The following is a 22,276-nucleotide window of genomic DNA, read 5'->3' on the forward strand; positions in this document are numbered from 1 at the left end:
TGCGTTTGTTTTGATAGTACAATATCACCAAGATTGTATCTAATCCCTATGTGGAAAGAAATGGGGTGGGTGGGGAGATGCTGTGGTTATTCTCTCTATTTTAATTATCATTTGTAGTGTTTGTGTGTGTGTATGTGACATTCTGTGAACATTTTTCTTGACAATATGTCATGAGAAATAAAGGCTTTTGCCCTTTTGATAGCAGCGGAGCTTTTTAGGCTTCTCTGTCATGTTTTTACAGGTCAGGTACTAAGTTTAACAAGAACTTTTTGTTCTTACCACCACTTTGACTCTTGTTCTGATGGAGTAACTGCATCCATGGGGGCAAGGGTTAAATGCTCCTGGTTTGGACAGGTCGGTCAGTCATCGTAGAACTGGCAGCAATCACAGCGTGAGGCTTCCGCCACCTGCTTGGATGCCACCATTCGGCTTCTGCACATGCACAGAGGGTAAAATAACCCAAATGGTGGCATCCAAGTGAGTGGGTGAAGCACTGTGATTGCTACCATCTCTATGACGACTGACTGGTCCACCCGAACTGGGAGCATTTCCCCCCTGCATGGGAGTTGTAGAGTTACCCCTTAGTGGGGTGCTGGGGAGGAACGTATCTATGAAAACTTTGAGAAAATGGAAGGGAGAATTGTCAGAGAACAAAATATTTATGGAAAATATATAGTTTTTGGTACCTGCAACTAAAAGTTGGGGCTATGGTCGACTGATAACTTGATGATGTCTTGGAGTTTTCTTACAGTACATTTATTCAATAATTTTTCAACATTGGTTCTGGCTTTTTTAATGCGATGGTAAGATTTGTATTTTGTAAATACTTTGTATTTGTGATAATTTAAAAGTCTTAAATAATTATGTGCATGAATATTTTTTGGGCAAAAGCCCTATTTTTAGGTAGAGCAACAATAAAGATCTTGAGTTCCATAGTTCATAGGATTATGTAGTAAAAATTCTTCTTACGACTGAAATATTTCAAACTGTAGGTAGCTAAATTACACATATGAATACTCCTTTGTGGTACCTCTGTTTAGTGTAGTCTTAAACTATTTCCCTTGATTGCTGGACTTTTGTCTCTGTGCAGGCACTATATTATCCCCTTATTTATTATTCTATAACTCTTTCTTTTTGCTGACTACAAATTGTTGTAATGTGATTTCCCACTCCCCCTGGCTCTGCTTCACAATGCATTCAGTGCAACAGTTTTTAAAGAAGTTGAATTAACATTATACTGCACATGAATCTGTGAGGTCACACAGTAATGCGATCAGTTTGTCTCATATAATTTTTATGGTGTTAATTTTTGTGTGATTAGGAAAATTCTCTTTCAATTCCCTCCAGTTCTTTGCTTCTGTTGTCCAGGGACTGGCATTTCTTAAGTACTTGCTTGATTTTTGATTTTTGGATCTAGATTGGAATACTGTAGTTCTCTTCTCTCTTCTACTGCTTCTCTATTAGATTTATTGGCAGTTAATTTATATATTCTTAAACATTGATATTTTACAACATTCTGCTGTTTTAATATTCGTATTTCATTTTACTGTGAAGAACAGCATATGAATACTCAAGAAGAGGCCCTGGCTCTATCTCTGAATACAACTTTCTGCATTCTTAATTTTTGGCTCTGATGGGTAGAGGTTCTAAAGTTGTAACTCAGAAAAATCTAGCAGGAAAAAGCTCCAATAATGGCTTTGCTATAAATTGTCTTGTCTAGATGAGTTTACATCACATTTTTTTGAAGTACTGTACTGATTAAAAGTTAAACAAAAAATCCACATGATCTTTATTAATCATGGGAGTATTAAATAATGGGAATTATGCTTACATGTTCCCTTGCTCCTCTATTATTATATGATAGGAAAAAATCTGGATTGTTAAAACACAGCTTCTTGTTACATTCAAAGTAGGAACTGCTGCTTGATTTCTGATTATAAGTAGAGGCAGAAACCAGAAAGATCTTAGTACATATATAATGGGAAATTAAGGTTTAATAAAATATTGCAGTTTCTAATCCTGGTGCGTAAGAGATAAAAAGGGATGGATATAAAATAATCATGATTTGATTAGGAACTGTACCATTGTACAGTTCCTAATCAAATCATGATTATTTTCTATCCATCCCTTCTATTTCCCACTATTGAATCCTAACTATCTTTTTGTCTAAGAATAAGTTCCAAGTTTTAATATATTTTTACTGTATGATCAATTTAATAGATAGGTATACTGTATGGGATTTTTTTTTTTTAGTATAGATGAAATCTGAACTGTTCTTGTCCCACTAAGGCATTCCCATGTTGTCAACTCTGTAAATATATGTGCATTTTGTATAATTCATTGTTATATAAAACAATGTAAACTTAAAATGTACCCACCTATTATTTTCTTCTCTCAAATGTTGGATACGCATAGATAGGTATAGAGCTACTCATTACAAAAAAATCAGCTTCCAGTAGTCTATGCTATTAACTTTACAGCTCCATACTGTTGTGTGAAACTACCATTGCTTTATTCCTCACATGAAATTGGTTGTATCAGGGTAAAAATGTAGTTATGCACTTTTGAACTTCAGATTGATATAGCGTTCACTGAGATAAAATCTGTTGCCCTTATGTGCTTGGTATGGTTAAGTTGCAACATTTTTTAAAATTACTAATATGCTAATTTGAAAATGAAAGTCCACATTGATGTTTGTAGAACTTGCCAGTGGAGAAGAGATTCCTATATGATTCATAGGCATAGAGGGGAAACAACAATCTCATTTTTCCAGTGTGTATTGTGCTGGATTGTGAATATCTTCTCAGTTCTCAATGAAACCGAAGGCCCTATCATTAAAGCAGCCAATGTAACTGATATTTAACTTGCTGCCATTCTTCTTGCAGGTTAGAAATTAAATGCATAGGGAGATTCGTTTTGTGTTGGGGAGATGGAGGTATTGCCCAAGATATGTGAGAAACCTTTTTTCTACACATTAGTGTTTACTATCCATGTTCTAAATCCTTCAGAATTATGAGTCTAATTTGTTTATTCTATAAAATTGTGATAAAAATCTTCAGAAAAAGCAATAACACTTAGAACTGGGCTCTGCTATGAGATACTGTATATGTATTATGTTTTGGAGTTCTTGAGAACAACTTTGTATAGTGCCTGTATAAGAAGACAATGCACAGGGATAGCTGGAAAGTGCCCATTTAATTATTGTCTTTGTCTTTGTTAATGATTGTCTTCATTGTTTTCCAAACTAAATCCACTCAGAAAAAGTATTTTCAGCTTTTCAAAACAATATGGAAATGCTTTCAGCAAAAACTATTGTGCTGCCTCTGTATTTTATAGTAATTTAAACTCTGGCACAATTGGATTTGCAGAACTATTTTTAAATGACAAAAAATAGTTTTAGTTACACCTAACATGTGTATACATGTAATATTTCATGATATAAACTTTTGCTTAATAGCTTGTGGTGGAACTAATAAACTAATTTACCATGTTGTTTCTTGCATGACTGAAGTCACTGATTCAGTTTCTTTTAAAGCTGAGGAGAAAATAGATAATGTGGCCAGAGTTCCACTAATAAAGTGGTAGTGTTTTGCATGATATCGACCACAGAAACTGTCATTTAAAATACTGTGGCTTATAGGAATGAGTGAACTGCCATCATCTATGGACTGCACCTTCTGCGCCAGAATGTTTCATGTGAAAAATAGGATCAGATTGAAATTATAAAGCATATCCCACAAAAGACCGTTGAAAAGTTTGTCTTTCAGGGCAAACAATAAACGATAGATATCCAAACTTGTGATTGCTTGACTTTATGCAATTTCAACTGGCTTGATTAATACTTAGTCCTGTAACTATGTTACAGCAAATTCATAGCAATGGAGAATTTGATTCTATTAGAAGTTGGTATTCTCCATAGGATCCTCTGGAGAGGCCAGGTTGAGTAGGTTTAGCCCTGCAGCTCTATGATTGAGTTGTAACCTTAGGACCGTTTCCCTGCCAAGAGGGAACTGAGTCTTCAACTCAGTCCTAGCTGTGAAGGACGCTCTGGAGATTTCTCCTTAGCTAAATTTGGGTTAGGATTATCAGTGAAAACTCCCCTGCTTTTTTGCCTAAAGGCAATCCTTTTGCTATTCTTGCTATTGAGAAACACTGTCAGATTGATCAGCTGTTTGGGGGGGGGGGGCTCTCCTGGGCTGCAGATAGAGTGGGGATGGATTCCCTCACTGCTGCGATCATCGGAGGCTAGCTCCGGGCTTGGGGCTAGCCAGATTAGACTTTCGAACTTAGCCTGAAGTGAGTGTGTTCTGGTCGCGGCTCCTTGGCTCTCCGCTAAAGTGGATTGCAGCTTTGAGGGGGCAGTCAGCCATTTTGAGGCACTTCAAAATTTGAGGGACAGAGAATGGGGAAAAAATTGTCATTTTGAAATTGAAGCCTCTGGGGCTTGTGAGCTTGCTGGCTGTGCTGGGATGCTTTCCTGCCTGAAAAGGACTTTGGTGAGCTTCTGGCTGAGTTTCTCTTGGTTCCCACTCTAGGCAGTTGGAAACTTTGAGGGAGCGGCCATCTTTTTTTAAAGTTTGTTTTGGCACCAAAATCCTTGCTTGTTGGCTTCCCTTGGTTTTTCCCATGGGATTGTCTTGACTTGACTACAGCATTGCAAGTGTTCCTATTGCTGTCCCTGGGGAGTCAGCTTTTTCCCCCTTGGCTCTCTGTCAGGATCAAGCTTGGAGGGGGTTGGCCTTTTGAAACCAGTCACCAGCTCTTTTCACTGGTCACCATTTTGGCAGGTTTGGTTCCTTTTTCACAGGCTTTGGGCCATAGTTTACAACTATCCTCTTCAATGGCCATTGACTCAGGTCCTTTTTTTCTTGATTACCTATAGTGTCTCTCTGACAGAAGCCTCAGATCACCTTGTCCAGTTGCCCAGGCAGCAGTGATTCATGTAAGACTGCTCATTTTATGGTGGGGTCAGTATTTGTGCCCACCTACCTAAACAGCTGTGTCGGCAGCAGTGCTTGTTAGCATGCCTGCCTAATTTTTCTCCTGTCTGCAATGGAAGACAGTGGCACTGGGCCCAGCCGCTTGCAGGAGGGTGCTTGGTCACCTCAGTCCTCTGAAAGAACTGGCAAGGCTGTGGCCAAGCCAAAATCAGCCAGTTTGGTGGTGGCCTCCAAAATAAAAGGCCAAGGCTCAAAAGAAGGCCTCTAGGGCGGAGGAAAAGGCTGCTAGACAGCACAGAATGCATTGGACAGAGAGTTTGACCAAGCTAAGAAAATGGCTATAGAACAGGGTCTGTCACCTGTTCAACCATTGGCTATTCCAGGTGGCCACATCATGCCTATCACTGGACCAGTGCAGCAGCAAATTGATCATTTGTTTCTGCATACCAGATCCTGGTCTCTTTTCACAGGGAGCGATCAGGTCACCACTCAGGTGGGCATTTCCTCCCAGTTGGTGGCCCAGCCTCAGAGTGTTTCTGTAGAAACACTTGACTTGGGGGGACGTAGAGGTGCTCCAGAGGTGTCTTTCACTCTGACGACTGCAGGGCTCCATCAGGGGGGTTCTCTAGGGAAGGAGGTGCCCTCCTTCCTCAAACAGTGGATCACCCAGGCGGTTCAGAAGGAGGTTTCACAGGGTCTCCAACAGGCTCATCGACTCCTGTGCCTGAGGCAGACCTTAGGAGTCACCAGATACCTTTGGGTCCTTTGGGACCACAGGTTTTCTGTGATTTTGGACAAGTGTAATTTAGTCTCATCTGCTAGATTGGTTGGTTCATCTAGGGGCCCTTACTGACACTGTCAATGAACTTGTCTTCCTTTCTCAGGAGCTAAGGACTAGCATTCAGGTCCTGTCTAATGAAATCATCCTTGCACTCTCTGTCTACGCTCCTGGGGGAATGATATCCTGCATTTATATCGTGCCCTGGGGTCATTTCCATACAAACCAACCAATGCCCAAGGGGATCGCTGCTCATTCAACCAGGAATGTGGCTATTACCACTGCCTGGGCGACTCAAGCTTCAGTGGAAGAGATTTGCAGGGTGGTGATGTGGATGTTCATCCGCCACTATAGACTTGATTCTTTTGCTTCGACGGAGGCTGCCTTCAGCAGGAGGATTCTGCAGTGGGCCCATGATCATCAAGGGGTTCAGGAACATTTGGACAAGTACCCATAGGGTATGCCAAGTTTGGTATGTCCCATCCTGGCCTCTCTGGAGGATGCCATGGAGAAGGGACGTTGGCCTTACCTTATATGCCCTTTCTTGTGGCAATTTGAAGGAGAGGCCAGACCCTTTCTGTGGGTTTTTGTTTTGCCTTTGGGGTTTCTCTCTCTCTCTCTCTGTGTTTTGTTCCTGGCCCCAACTGGGGTATCCGTAGGACTTGACAGGATTGGCTCAGATTTGGAGACTGAGGGCAATACTATGGTATTGGTCAGCACAGCTGGCATTTGGATTTCACGGATTCTGGAATGCTTTGGATGTCGTGTTGGCTTCATTTCAAACTGGATGATTGGCAGGGAGGTGGTCCTAAATGTTACAACACAGTCATAGAGCTGGATGACTAGAGCCACCCATCCTGGCCTTTTCTTTGGATTGCCATAATCAGATAAGGCTAACACCCCTCTTCAAACATTTCTTTGCATCTTCGGGAATGTGATATCTGTGTGAGTAGCACTTAGATTTATATACCACTTCATAGTGCTTTACAGCCTTCTCTAACTGGTTTACAGAGCCAGCATATTGCTCCCAACAATATAAGTCCTCATTTTACCAACCTCGGAAGGATGAAAGGCTGAGTCAACCTTGAGCCTGGTGAGATTCGGTCTGCCAAACTGCTGTCAGTCAGCAGAAATAGTCTGCAGTACTGCACTCTAACCACTGCACCACTGAAACATAGAAACATAGAAGACTGACGGCAGAAAAAGACCTCATGGTCCATCTAGTCTGTACTTATACTATTTCCTGTATTTTATCTTACAATGGATATATGTTTATCCCAGGCATGTTTAAATTCAGTTACTGTGGATTTACCAACTATGTCTGCTGGAAGTTTGTTCCAAGGATCTACTACTGTTTCAGTAAAATAATATTTTCTCAAGTTGCTTTTGATCTTTCCCCCAAATAACTTCATGTATGTCTGCTCACTACTTCAGTGTTCCTTCTTTGGATGCTAGATTCAGCAACAGAAATTCTGACCTTCATTAAATCAGAATTTTGCCTGTGAATTGGAGATGTGTAACTTAAAGTCAGGAAGCAAAATATAAATTAACATTAAAGCAGAGTTCTGTGGTTCTTTTGTCTTACACATTTGTACCCATCTGTTTATTGTTGTTTCCTATTATTATGTGACATTAATGTTGCTAATTAAGAAGAAAATCTTTTTTCCTAAGTATGGAACAACTCTCCCTCTCTTTCTCCATGTACCACCTTCTCATATTAGAATATGACCTTGGCATTTGGATAGGATGCAAGGAGAAGGAGAAGACACTTGTGCAGATACCATGGCACCAGACAAAGCTGTACATTGTTTTAAAGCTATAATATCAGTTTGATCTTGAAATAGCTCATTGAAAACCAATGGCAAAGTATTCATGACTGTTAATCAAGACATGCAAAAATAATAATAAAATCCTTTGGGGTCTAATTTAAATTTACAGTTCTATTCTTAAATTAGGCCATGAAAAATATATTGTAATAATCTAAAGTTATGGAAATGTGGACAAGAGCCAAATTATATTTATTCATATAAAAGTACATATGTATTATCAGTTTAAAGAGAAAACATACGGTACTTCTGTAACTGGATCCAAAGAGAAAGCCAAACTCATTTGATAGCCATTATTTGTATATCATCTTATTTGAAGTGATTATTTTATTTATTGGTTTGTAAGCAACCAGTTGTTGGAAGGAAACTATAGAATAATAGATTCAGATAAGTGTCTTTAGGTTATCAGATCCATGTTTAAATAGAGGAGGACAGAGGCAAGAGTTGAGTCTTACCTATATTTAGAGATATCTCAATCCATATCTCAGATAATCTCTTCCTGTGGTTTTATATAAACCTAAACCTTAAAGAAGATAAAAGATGCTTTGTAAAACCCATTGTTTAGCTACATAGAAGCACAACAAAATTCTTTTAAACTAATCATCCAAATGCTATGGTGATTATGTTTCTGTGACACCATCAAGTTGTAACCTAGATGAACTGCCCAGAAACATACTAAGGTTGATGGTGTTAAAAGTCTTATCAGAAGTGGGGAGCCTTGTTCTTCCCATTCAAATAATCTTGTCAGTTGATCAGTCCAGTTCAGTTTGGAAACCTGATTTAAATGAGGCTAGAAAAGCAATTTCATCCAAAATTATATGTAGTTCCCTGGTGACTTTTTCCCCAAGCACCTTGGCCATTCATTAGCCCATATATGAACAGTTCAATGTAAGAGGAGTATGCTGGATCAGACTAGAATCTTGTCAGGTCTATTGTTGTTGATATACATAACTTCTGATACTGGAAAGAATACTGTGTTATTCCCCTTGAATTATATAATCTAGTCTGAAAATACTACTTATGTTTGCTTGTCTTTTTTTAGAAATAATTCCTCTGATCAGTAGATAGTAGATAGGAATCTATAGATATAATATAATATAATAGAATAGAATAGAATAGAATTCCTTGGACACACAAGGAATTTGTCTTTCGTGATATGCTCTCAGTGTACATAAGAGAAAAAGAAACATTTGTCAAGAATCATGAGGTACAACACTTAATGTCATAGGGGTCAAATAAGCAATGAAGAAACAATATTAATAAAAATCTTAAGGATACAAGCAACAAGTTACAGTCATAAGTTGGAGGAAATGGGTGATAGAAATGATGAGAAAAAAACTAGTAGTAATAGTAGTGCAGACTTAGTAAATAGTTTGACAGTGTTGAGGGAATTATTTGTTTAGCAGAGTGATGGTGTTTGGGAAAAAAAACTGTTCTTGTGTCTTGTTGTCTTGGTGTGCAGTGCTCTGTAGTGATGCTTTGAGGTAGGTGTTGAAACAGTTTGTGTCCAGGATGCGAGGGGTCAGTAAATATATTCAGTAAATATTTTCACTACCCTCTTTTTGACTTGTGCAGTATACAGGTCCTCCGTGGAAGGCAGGTGGGCAGCAATTGTTTTTTCTGCAATTCTGATTCTCCTCTGAACTCTGTGTCGGTCTGGTTGGGTTGCAGAACCAAACTAGACAGTTATAGAGGTGCAGATGACAGATACAGGAGATGTAACAATATAATTTAATCTAATATAGACTTAGTTTTTCTAGTTGGAATAGTGTCTATTTGTTTATTTTGGAATTAAATAAAGAGGGACATAGATTGGGTAGATTTTTAACATTTGAAGATTCAACAATTTACTGCTGAGTTACAACTTTGTATATTTTGACAGTTTAAGGGTGAAAATTGAATAAATTTAGGAGCAATTCTCTGAAGCTTATTTCATTCCCACAACACAAGGAAGAATGGGGAAAACTCATTTGTAACTACAAGTAGTTGACTGGATCTTCCTTTTCTTAAATTCTATGATTCTTACTTTCATAATACTTATCATTAGATTTATACCCCATCTGTCTGTTTATGTAAGCATTATGTAAGGCTTAGAATAATTAAAAATCTAATTAGAATTTAAGATATGATACCTGGGTTTCTCACTTCAAAAAATTATAAATCTAAAAAATAACCATCAATGAAATACATCCTTAGGGTTCGAAACTAGAAGCCCAATTTAAGAGCTATTAAAACTTAAAGCAATATTAAAGACTGAGTCTTATCCCCTGAAGAAATTATGGCTATAGTAGTAGGATTCATAATCACTGGTTGCATCTGCAGGCTTGTTTTTTCAACTGCCTGGTGTGGTTTGTTTCTATTTCTTCTCCCATCTGATATTTGAGGGTGTTCGACAACAGCCACTCTGGAGGGATTGGGCCATTAATTCAGTTTAGAAAATGTTGCAAAGAATACACTGTTCTATTAATATGCCTCTCTTTCCTCATCTGAAAATAATTCCAGATTTTTATAGTGGTTCAGGGCTGGCAATGTTTTGGTACTTGGGTATTTTTCCAGGCACTTATCTAATTGTAACCCTAAATATATGGTATGAAATTATATTTTATATGCAAAATTGTATTATATATTAAATGTGGGGAAATCGGTTATAACTTGGTTCTGGGCTAAACAAAGACAGCACAAATCTCTTTGTCTGTGAGTGATTAAGCCATTAGCTGTAGCTAATATTTGAGATGATGATTTAAAAATAAATGAATACACTTGACTGTCTCTCTAAATGGAGGAGCAGTATGCTTTAATTTGCCAATGAACTCTTTCACTCAATTTGACAATATGTAAAGGCTTAGGGAGGGAAAAACAGTTGCTGGCTCTGAACTGAATATCCCATGGAGCAATTTATCCAAGCGCTGACGGCATCTAGTAGAAGCTATGAGTAGAGGCAGTTAGATAAAATATGTACAATCTGACTGCCTTTGTCATCTTTCACTATTGAATTAAGATTATTGTAGATGAACCTTCCTGTTTGATTAGCTGAGAAGTTGTTTAGAAGGTCTGGTTCTCTCTGCAAATGTAAACATATACTGTTTCCTCCAAAATAAGACATCCCCTGATAATCAGCCCAATCGGGCTTTTGAATGCATGGCAATAAGACCAAGTGCTTATTTCAGGGTTCCAAAAATAAATAAATAAATATAAGACAGGGTCTTATTTTTGGGAAACACAGTATATTAAGATGAGAAGCAATGCAATCTCCCGTACTTTGTTTCTAGGGATTTTTCCATTCAGATAGAATTTCCTGAATATTACAGGGTACTTCTCTAACTCTACAAGGTTTCAGTGGTAAGTTTCAACAGCAGGAAGCACTAGAAACATAATATGTGTAAGGGTTTTTATTTCATTGATTTTCTACCCTTCATAAATTAATTTTTACTGTGATATATTCTCTTTTCTGATTAATTAGGCTGTGAAGAGAAATTATCTCTATTCAATGGTAAAACTCTGGTCCAAGCTGAAAGCTTGTATAGTGCATGAGGACATAATGTCAGGAGAAATATTATTTTAAAAATAATTCTCTTTATAAAAGCTTCTTAAAAGAAATGGTTTTCCTTTTCTGATGCCACCATCACCCCACCCCCCACCCTAATTAAACGGTTTGAATTTGCACGTTAACCGCTTGGCGTTTCCTCCGTGTCTCAGATGATTAGAAAGGGATATTCATTTATGCCTTTTAAACGCCACCCCGATTAAAATCAGAGAGATTTTTTTTCCTTCATCAAAATCTAACATCCTTGAAAAATTAATTTGATGCCTCTTGTTATCAATTAATTGAATCTCGTTGGGAAGGAAGCTTGTTCAGCGGGTGGTTAGAGCTGGTCCTTCTGTTCTTAGCTGTTTTTTTTTTACATATTCTTTTTTTCTCTTTTCCACCACTTTTTCCAAACAGTGTGGCATTGTACAACTTCATTATTATTTTACACTTCTTATACAATGAAGGAATAAAATTTGGGTCTCTACCATCTCCCTCCCTTTTCTGGAGTTTCTTCATATAAAAGGAAAATATTTCCTCTATATTCAAAGGGGGGGGGAAACATTAATTTTTAGCACTTTCTTGCTACTAAAGGTGGGTCTTCATTTGCTTTCAAAAGGTGAAATTAGATATTTTATTTTAATTTCTATTCATTTAAAAATGTACTGTACCTTCTTTTAAACTTATGCTTTTTCCTTACCAAAGTAGTTTTTAAAACATGGATTCTTCCCACAATATGAATAGACTTTCATCTTGAAACGTAAATAGCTCTTTGTCCCATTTTCATTTTCTTAGACAAAAAGCTTAAATACAAACCAATTTTTTATTTAAGCCTTTTATCTGTTTTAGTCAATTTTAAAATATTTTTAAAGAAATACTGTAATATATAGTACGTCTAAAGTTTTGACCTCTCTTTCCATATTACAGCAAAAGCATGGTCTAGTTATTTATCCAAATGTATAGCACCATGCTTAATAATATGTAATCCAGAATAGGAAGTTCTATTTATTTACATTCTACCTTTATCATTATTTTAAATAACTCAGTGATGAGAAAATTTTGCCTCAAACAGAAAGGCAGGAGTAGTAAATGATCTATAGTACATCTATCTCCTTCTCCTCCACTTTCAAATTCCTGATGCTTAAACATAAAGTATCCACTGTCCTGAAAGATTAAAATCCTGTATGTTCTATTTAAAATTAATATTTTTATTCTATGTTTTATTACCTGGTTCCTTTGAGTAACTTGATTAAAAGCATTTTCAAATTATGAACTGTTTTTAACAGCATCTACACACATGTATTCATGTATGTATTTATCCTCCCCCCCCCCCCGAAAATAACACCCTGTCTTATATTTTTTTGAACCCTAAAATAAGCGCTTGGCCTTATTGCCATGCACTCAAAAAAAGCCCAATTGTCTTATTATCAGAGGAAGTCTTATTTTGGGGAAAACAGGGTATGTATTCTCACACATAGATGAAAATGAATGCTGATGGTAGAACATTATGTAAAGTAATTGTGGAATGACAGCCTGAACTGTTGTAGGGATAAATTTACCCAGCAATTCTACATAAGAAAATATCACCTTTTATCTTGGTTAGTTTGTGCTGTTACTTAATTTATTTTTGAAAATTGGATCTTTTTTCTAATTCTTGATAACACTGAAAAAAGTAGAGCTTCAGAGGTTTTTCTAGCAAAACCATATACAAAATGTAGAAAATAAGAGTATAAGAGAAACTTTCATATTTTCAAGGGTGGATGGAGTATCTAGATAGACTTTATGGACATCAGTATTCATGTAGTTAGGAAATTGGCACTAGCTATTTTGAAATAACTTTTCTTAAGGGCAAGTTGCATATTATTTCATCCAACCCTATACTTTATAGATTAAATCCCATGCATGTGAATTTGAATGGGCGTATTTTGTATTAAGTGCACTCAAGTTAACATGAAGCTGGCATAATGCTTAGATACTGTAATTTGTGTAGTAGTGCATGTAAAGTCTCTTTCAAAATGGGGATGGCAGACTATTGTTGGTCAATGAATATCTTTTATTATAGGCAGAAGTAACATTGTTAATATTTGTAAGGAGCGAATGGTATGGAGAGATACAGTGAATGGTGCTGATCTAAACTGGATAAAGCTTGCTTTCTTTCTTTCTTTCTTTCTTTCTTTCTTTCTTTCTTTCTTTCTTTCTTTCTTTCTCCCCCCTCCCTCCCTCCCTCCTTCCTTCCTTTCCCCTAAAAAACAAGACCCAGATACATACTGTTTGTGAATATGTATGGATACCCTGGAGACATATGACTAGTTCAACATGTATTGTGCATAGTCTTCACCAATATCACCAATTGTGTGTGTGTGTGTGTGTGTGTGTGTGTGTGTGTGTGTGTAAAGATTAGAAACTTTGGGGGTTTTGGGTTTTTTTGCATTAAATCAAACCATTCGTATTGTACTACTTGCTGCAGCGCCTCTCCAAAATTCAGGCAAAATTTTGTTTCCTCATCTTATTTGGAGATATTGGTGGATACTTTGCAAAATATGTGTTGAATTACTTATGTACCTCCAGTTTTGGTGTGTTGTGTTTTTGTGATTGAGATTCATTATAAATAATAATGATGATGATGATAATAATAATAATAATAATAATAATAATAATAATAATAATATCAACATGGGTTAAGTTTGGCTTTTCACCTGGCAACTAATGGGGCAGTAGAAAGAAAAAATTCCATGATTGAAAAATACCTCCATTGTTATGTAAGACATAGACAAGATGATTGGGCTGACCTCTTTCTGTATGCCGAGGTTGCTACAGGTAGGGAGTTCGTCCCGATAGCTGAATGTCCCCAGGTGGATTCTACAGTCCAAAAATTGGTTGAGCAAACCCAGAGTCCGGCCAATCATATAAGAAGTTCTTCAACAATCCGCTAGGCAATATAAGCAACAGGTGGATAGGAAAAGACAGCCTCATCCACCTTTTCAAGTTGGTCAGACGGTCTACCTATTAACCAAATATCTGAATTTAAACTGCAATTGCTTTCTTAAAACCTATTTACTGATTCATGCCTTTCTAATATGACATTTAAATTTAGCATTTGTTTATTTTTTCTTGTTTATGATTTCATTTGTGTTTGCCTCAATATTGGCTGTGGAATACAAAAGAAATGATAGTTTCCATTTATGTATTCTAGCTAGTATACAATTTGACATCTCCATTATGGAATGTGAAATATTAAGACTCAGGACCTATACATTAGGTCCAATTGAAAGCAATAACCATATGCATAGAATGAGTTGGCATAAAAAGTAGTTTTAAATGCTGTATTTAAAAGTGTTATGTGGGGAATATTACAGTCTTGCTATTTCACATACAATATTGTACAATTTATACAGCAGAGTCTAAGGAGAAGGGCGGCATAAAAATTGAATAAATAAAATAAATAAATAAATAAATAAATATTCATAAAGTGCATTAAGATTGAGTTATAAAAGTAGTTTTAACAAATTTAATCAGAAAACTGAGCTAAAAATCCATCTCTTTTGTAGTGGATACATAGACTAGCATGCCGACTTAAAATGAACCATAAATATTTTTATTATTACTTTCTCAGCTAATTTGCTCTTATTATTTTGATAGTCAAAAATACATATTTGGGGAATTTATTATTAGGAGATTAAGAGAAGAAACAAATTATATAAAGAAACATGTAAACTAAAATCCATTAAATTAAAATGTTTTTACGTATAGAAAGTAAATAGCAATAATATCCTCAAAACAAGCAGATAATCCAAACCTAAGCAGGCAGTTTAATGAAGCAAATTTAGCAAACTTTCACCGTTAATAAGAAATGAAATATCTTGGCTTCAGCCTTTACACTTAAATATATCAGTCTAAACTGTAGAAACAAGAAAATTCCTGATAGTTAGATCAGTGGAATGGCTTCCCTTCAGAAGTTGTAGATGCTCCACCACTGAAGATTTTTAAGAAGAGATTGGCAACCATTAGTCTGAAATGATGTAGGATCTTCTGCTCGAGCAGAGGGTTGAATTAGAATACTGTACCCCCAAGGTTCCTTCCCACTCTGTTTTTTGTTAATGTGCAGTGCAACAATATATAAGTTATTAAGTGGCAACTTCTACTCACAGAAAGTGGCATTTTAAATAGGAAATGTTATAAAATCATAGAATTATGGAGTTGGATGAAACCACAAGTATCATGTAGTTCAACCCACTGCAAGGTACTGGAAAACAAACCATGAATGAGTGATTGTCCAGCCTCTTCTTAAAACCTCTAGTCAAAGAACTCATGCTTTCTGGTAGTAGATTGTTCCACAATTGAACCAATTTTACTATCAGGAAATGTTCTCTTGTATTTAAGCAAAACATAAGTAGTTGCAGTTTGTCTCCATTATTTCTGGTCATAGTTTCTGAAAAATAGTTCCTGCTATCTTCCCTATGGTATCCTTTTATATACCTGAACATATTATATCTCCCCACCACCACCATCTTCTTTTCTCCATATTTTGTTTATGTGTACCTCTGAACCACTCTGGCTGCTTCAAGGACATGTCCATGCAGTTGACTTGGCAATATTTTTGGGAATAGTTTTCTGTTGTCTTCCTAGGACTGACAGAGAATGACTGGTTTAAATCACCTAGCTGACTTTATCCCTAAAGCAGGGTTAGAACTCATAATATCCTTTTTTTGGGCTCCTTTCCTTTAACAACCACACAACTGGACTAATCATCTCCAATTCTTTCAGCTTATCCTCAAAGTACTTGTTCTCAGGTGGAAACTAGGAATGGTCTCACGTGTCTCATCTTTAGCTTGTTTTCACTGAGCAGACACAAGTCTTTGTCCAATGTAATGCTTCCAAGACACAAACTCTGCATCTTAAGTATATACTCTATATTTTTCTCCCTAAATGTAATACAGTGATCCCCCGAGTTTCGCGATCCCGATCATTGCGAAAGGCTATATCGCGATTTTTCCACCCGATGACGTCACTCCCTTCCTTTCTCATCTTTCTTTCTCTCTCTCTTTCTCTATCTTGCTTCTTCCTCTCTCACACTCTCTTCCTCCCTCTCTCATCTCTTTCTTTCCTTCTCTCTCTTTCTCTATCTCTCCCCCTCTTGCTCTCGAGCGGCAAGCGAGCAGCCGGGCGGGCGGGCGAACGGGCAAGCGGCAAGCGAGCAGGCGGGCGGGCGAACGGGCAAGCGGCAAGCGGCAAGCGAGCGGCCGGGCGAGTGGGTGACGGGCAAGCGGCAAGCGGCAAGCGATCTTGGGGTTTCCCCTTTGCCTGGGCGGCGGGAAGACCCAGGGAAGGTTCCTTCGGCCGCCCAACAGCTGATCTGCTCCGCAGCACGGCAGCAGCGAGGAGCCGAAGATGGGGTTTCCCCGTTGCCTGGGCAACGGGGAAACCCCATCTTCGGCTCCTCGCTGCTGCCGCGCTGCGGAGCAGATCAGCTGTTGGGCGGCCGAAGGAACCTTCTCCGGTCTTCCCCGCCACCCACACGCAAACTCCACCATCTGCGCATGTGCGGCCATGGAAAAAGGGGCGCGCATGCGCAGATGGTGTTTTTACTTCCGCACCACTACATCCCGAAATATCGATTATTGCGAGGGGTCTTGGAACGGAACCCTCGCGATAATCGGGGGATCACTGTACCTTACATTTCTCCCTACTGAAGGATTTCTTGTTCATCTCCGCCCAATCTTTCAGCTTGTCCATATTAGATTTCTATTTTATTCTATCATCCTGAGTGTTGACAAGACCTCTCACATTTGTCAAGCAGCAGGTCAACCCTTTTATTCAGATCATTAATAATGTTGCATACTATTGAATACAAGTCAAATCCTTGTGAGAACCTGATTGACAGACTGTCTTAAATGTGGTTAGTCAACCAGTTTTGGAATCAACTTTGTTGTAATGCCATCCAAACCACATTTCTATTGGTGGTCAGTGGGAACAACCTATGGCCTTGCTTTGCTGATTTTTGGATAGATTATATCCATAGCATTCTGCTCTTGTGGTTCATGACATTTAGTTTATCTGGTTTATTACTTATATTTTCTACATGAGTGTAGAATCTTTTAAGATAAAAGTTGGATTACATATAGTTATTCTCCCACTTTTTATGCCCGAAATTATTTTATTGTCAATTATATGCAAATTCGTTAATCACCAGTGGTCTTATGACTCTTGTTCCCAGTCTCTGCTTCCTGGTTGGTACCATTGTTGAAAATCCACAACCTCTTTTGCTTGCACCAATCCTGCAATAAGGAATTTACTGGAAATATTTTTATTTTCCTCATGAAATTTTGTCTTTAATGGGGGAAGTATTAATTAGAATACGATATGGGTCCCATGATCCTTCACCTCCTCCGAAAGCCATAAAATGTTATATGCTGCCTATCATATGTCCCCATATGACTGAGCAGAAAAGACCTGCCATCAATTCCAGTGAATCCTACAACACAAGTTTCTACAATGACAAGTTTCCTTTTCTTCCTATTGATGGTGGTAGACTACTTCAATATTGCCAGGTGATTGAGTTTCAGCTATGGGTTTAGGGTAGTTTTCAATGTTTGTAGAAGCTTCTTGGAGGATAAAGTTTGAAATTGATTGTTCAAGACTAGGGGAATGGCCTCCTTAGTGCTAATTTTGTTTGTGATGATGATGTGTTCCCAAATACAGTCATTGTCATTCTTTGATGAAATTGTAAGCTTCTACAATGGTATATGAAAAAGACAATGAGAAACTGGGCAAAAAGATGAAGGGAATGGTTAAATAAGAAATAGCAATGCTTGCAACTAGATTCAGAATAGCCTGCAGTTAGAGAGAAAGCAGCTCAACATCATTTGTACCGGGGGCGCCTCTGGTGGCCTGAGTGCTTTGCTAGTGAATACCGGCTCCCAATCTCCATTTTTGGCTGGGATGGTCTTCTGCAACCTCGGCCAGTGAAAAAGGAACTCGGGAGGGCCGCTTTTGCTGGCAGAGGGTTGCAGGAGGCCATCCAATCTGAAAATGGAGATTTGGAGTTCATTTTTGCTAGCAGGCTGGTCCTCTGTTGTTTCTAGGGTGGTCCCGAAAGCCAGATCTAAGCACCCGATGGGCCGAATCCGGCACCCAAGCCTTGAGTTTGACACCCCTGTCCTACCAGATGGACACAGTGAGGAGACCTGACCACTATTGTCTCGAGCTGCTTCCTAGCTGCAAATATGTATGGTTTCCTGATTCTTCTAAACAGTGAGGGAAGAGCCCTGTGTGTGCAACGTCACTATTTAATTAGTTATCCCTGATTAACAAAACTTGGCGTTCAGCTTCCTTCTGCCCTCATCTTTCCTGGCTTCGAATCAATGGCTTTGATATGCTAATTAGGGAGTAATTTAATTTCAAAAGGCCGCAATTAACAAGGGTGTTGTGGACATGCTGTAGTTAAGCGGCGTAATCTAATTTGCATTAGTAACAAGCAGGGACTAATTAGAAGCTTAATTAGACACTTAGATGGCTCTTGTGTTTACTTTCTTAATGAGATGGAGTGGGGCTCTTTTTTAATCTTTTCAAGAGCTCAGCAGAAAGCAAGCAGTGGGTGAAACTAGAATGCCAACCCCTGGCACCTTTTCAGTTGCTGTAGGCAGCAAAAACAGGCCAGTTGCCTTAGCCAGCCACTTTGCTTTTCCGTAGGGAAAAAGACTTCCTAATCTAACCTGTGTAGGTTTTCATATTTCAAATTTCTAAAACTTGATGCTGGATTTAGGAAAGGGTTTGTGGATTTTTTAAAATCTTGACATTATAGAATTCTCCCTGCTACTCACTTCTGAACTGACTGAATGAGGCTGCTGGGAGTTGTAGTTCAAGATCTGAAAGGCTATCGTTTCCCCACTGTTTCTAGTTGTTTTGAATGTTGAATGACATTTTACTCTTTACTAGAGAAAGCTACATGGGAGCCATTTACCTATCCATATCAACATCATCTTCTGTTTTCTCTCCTAGTACTGTATCTTACAGATACAGTTTGGAAATAAAATAACATACTTTTAATAAATCAATAAAATTAATTTCAGCATATTTGTAAAATGCACAATTATGAAAGACCAGTTCATGTTTGGAAATAAAATAAATTAATATACTTTTATTTAAGATAAAAATAAAATAATTTCAGCATATTTGGAAAGTGCACAATTATGAAAGACTAGTTTACGTTTATGAGAAAGGGATTTTCCCACCTTAGATTTATCAGGCTGAGCATAAAGTGGAGGACCTTGAGGCCAAATAATTCCGAAGGAAAGCATCCTTAAACATACATAGAGGGACTAATTGTTGATAATTGTTAGCTGGACAGAGCTGCTACTGATGTGATATAATTTTACTTCAAATGGTTGGAGATGCAAGGAAAATACTTCTAAGTTAAATTAAAGTTAGTTTGTTTCTTATCTCTCTTCAGACACAATAGCCAAATACACTGTATTTTCTTTGTTTTTTATTTTCTGCTATGTAAATTTAATTTTAACTAGCCAATTCTTTTATCTCTGTGAAAAGACTTTCAAATTATATAGATTTTACAATGCAGACCACTACATAATTCTTATTCTTTAATATAAAAGGAACGGGATTGGACTAGAAGACCTCCAATGTCCCTTCCATTTCTTGTTATTCTTCATTCTGTATTCTATAACATGAAATCTATGTCCATGAAATTACTCTGTTGTCTCCAGCTTCTATTATTAGATGTACAATTTTATCATTGTGTAATCATACAGCTCATATTCAGAGTTAAGGACTTTGACCACATAAGCAAACTTAGAAATTGATAAAATCTAAATACTGCATCATGTATCACACTGAGGACTTAAAATCAGTTCTCTAAATAAAAGTTCAGGGAGGGAAGAAGCATAGGAGCACTTGTCATGTACTGGAAGTGTGTGTGTGTATGTGTGTGCACGCACATATGCACGCCCATATGCATGCTTCAGTGCCATATTAGTATATTAGGAAGCTCAAAGGTGACTGTTGTCCAAAACATAAGAAATAAAAATTAGTACTAGATGAAAGCATACCTAGTGGTGATCCCATTAAAGGGGAACCTTGACTAAGCCAATCCTTCTTCCTTAAATCTTTTCTAATTTACAGTAATGCTTTAAATTCATTTTAGCTCTTGCAGATTTTATTTTCTAATCCCCCTCTACATTTTCTGTGTTTATGTGTTAATTAAAGGGTAAAAAGCCATATGGAGCAATTTCGGGTTCTTCTCCTCCAAATCATTTTATGATTAAATAACTGCTTTTTAAAGTCATTCTGGTGCTTATACCTGGGAACAAAATGGTTCATTTCTCTTCATTTAAAAGCTAGGACTGCAGAAGTGAAGATACCTGAATGTCATTTCCAGGAGATTTTATCATTTATACGTTTGGAAAATATATTCTTGAAAACTATATTGGTTATTTTAGACACCATGTAGAAATAGTCTGAGGTGTTTCCGTGAAGGTAATAAGAAAGTCATAAGATCTCTTTTCTCCTGCATGAAGTATGAGTTTTTGTTAGCCTTGAAGTCTGTATCAAGTGAGACATTATTTCAAAGGTGTCTGTAGAATATGAGTGAACATTATGCTACGCGCACATTGAATTTTGTGTTTGGGAATGGATGACTATGGCCTTGAATTTTATTGTGGCCGCATACACATTTATCCTTGCTTATTGTAGAGAGGAAAAGTATACACTTCGATTTGCTTAAAATTTTTACTCTCTTTAGTACAGCAGTGGAGAAACTTTTTTGTCTCGGGTGCCAAAAAGATGTACAGGCTTGCAATAGCATGTATACGGGTACCCATACCCATAATCAAATGCCCTCCCCCAATCTATGTGTACAACCTCCGCACTGTACCCCATGCACATGCGCCTAGGCCTCACTGAAGCTGTGGAGTTGCAACCAGGCATCCCACACTTCGGCCCATTTCTTCTGCAGCCGACAATGCTTTCCTGAAGGACTTTGTAGCCGATAACAGAGTTCCAGATCAATTCGGAGCTCTGTTATCAGCTGCAGAGGCCTTTTTCTGAAGGCCTCTCTCGCCGATAACAGAGCTCTGGCTTGATTTGGAGCTCTGTAATCGGCTGCAGAGGCCTTCAGGAAAGCCTTGCCGGTAGCAGAAGAAATGAGCAGAGATGTAAGAGGCCTGGCTACAGCTGTCCAAATCCAAAGAAGTTCCTGAAGATCTCTGACAGTGAAAAGGAGGCTAAAGGTGACACACACAAATGAACTTCCGGTTGAGCCATTTTTCACCGTCCGCAGGCTTCAGGAGGCTTTCCTGAATTATGGGGAGAACTCAAATGGCTGAAAAGGCCAAAAATGAGCTGGCCTAGGGCAATGCCTCGTGCGCCCACAGATATGGCTCTGTGTGCCACCTGTGGCACTCATGCCATAGATTTGCCATCACTGCTTTAGTATCTTCAGTATCTTCATACCCAAAGGTGCAAAGAAAATAGATTTATTTACAGTTGCTTTATCTAAATGTCTCTGATGAATTAGTATTACTCAGGGTAATATTAGGTATTAGAAAAAGTAAACTAAGATAAAAATATCTGCAAAATGGGTTTCCTAAAGGTGTTATTTGTGAAATTGTATTTTGTTGTGTTCTTCTTATACCCAGCTAAAGACAACAGTGTCTGATATATAGTATTTCTTAATTTTGGTGTGGCTGTTTAAGAATGTCAAGTGTTATTTTCTGTAAGCTACTGAGTCTCTTGCTGAATATGCTGGGATATAAATGGAATGAATGAATAGGTGCATAAATATATTTATTATAAAAGTCCCTTAGCACATAAGTAGGCAATCAGGAATTTTTCGAATATCATGTGATGCAATTTCTATAAACCTTATCCAGTGCCATAGGGTGCCATAGAGACAACATCTCTACCATTTGATAACATCTGAAGATATCATCCATACTATCTGAGCATTAGAAGAACACTTTCTTGTACTTAGGGGAATAAACACAATTTTGTATCTAGCCTCAGTTGTAAACACAGTTTTCTACTTGGAGCCTAAAAGTATTGGACAAATTAATACAAATATACAGAATGGCCTGATGCTGCCGACTTGAAGACTGTGAATTAGTCTCCAAGTCTGCAGAAAGCTCCAGAGCCTGTCTAGGAGCGTGGGGAGGGCGAAAATTGCCTCTCCCCGCGGAGGCACTCTGGAGGCTAG

The 22,276-nt window shown here is 37.9% G+C and overlaps 1 protein-coding gene across 6 annotated transcripts in view; it reads left to right on the forward strand.

The window, feature by feature from the left end:
• Positions 1-22,276, forward strand: part of FOXP4 (forkhead box P4) — a 215,572-nt gene that overhangs the window by 15,701 nt on the left and 177,595 nt on the right. The gene's annotated exons all lie outside the window — the stretch shown is intronic.

The sequence above is a fragment of the Erythrolamprus reginae genome, chromosome 3 (assembly GCF_031021105.1).
Source record: "Erythrolamprus reginae isolate rEryReg1 chromosome 3, rEryReg1.hap1, whole genome shotgun sequence".
NCBI classification, from domain to species: domain Eukaryota; kingdom Metazoa; phylum Chordata; class Lepidosauria; order Squamata; family Dipsadidae; genus Erythrolamprus; species Erythrolamprus reginae.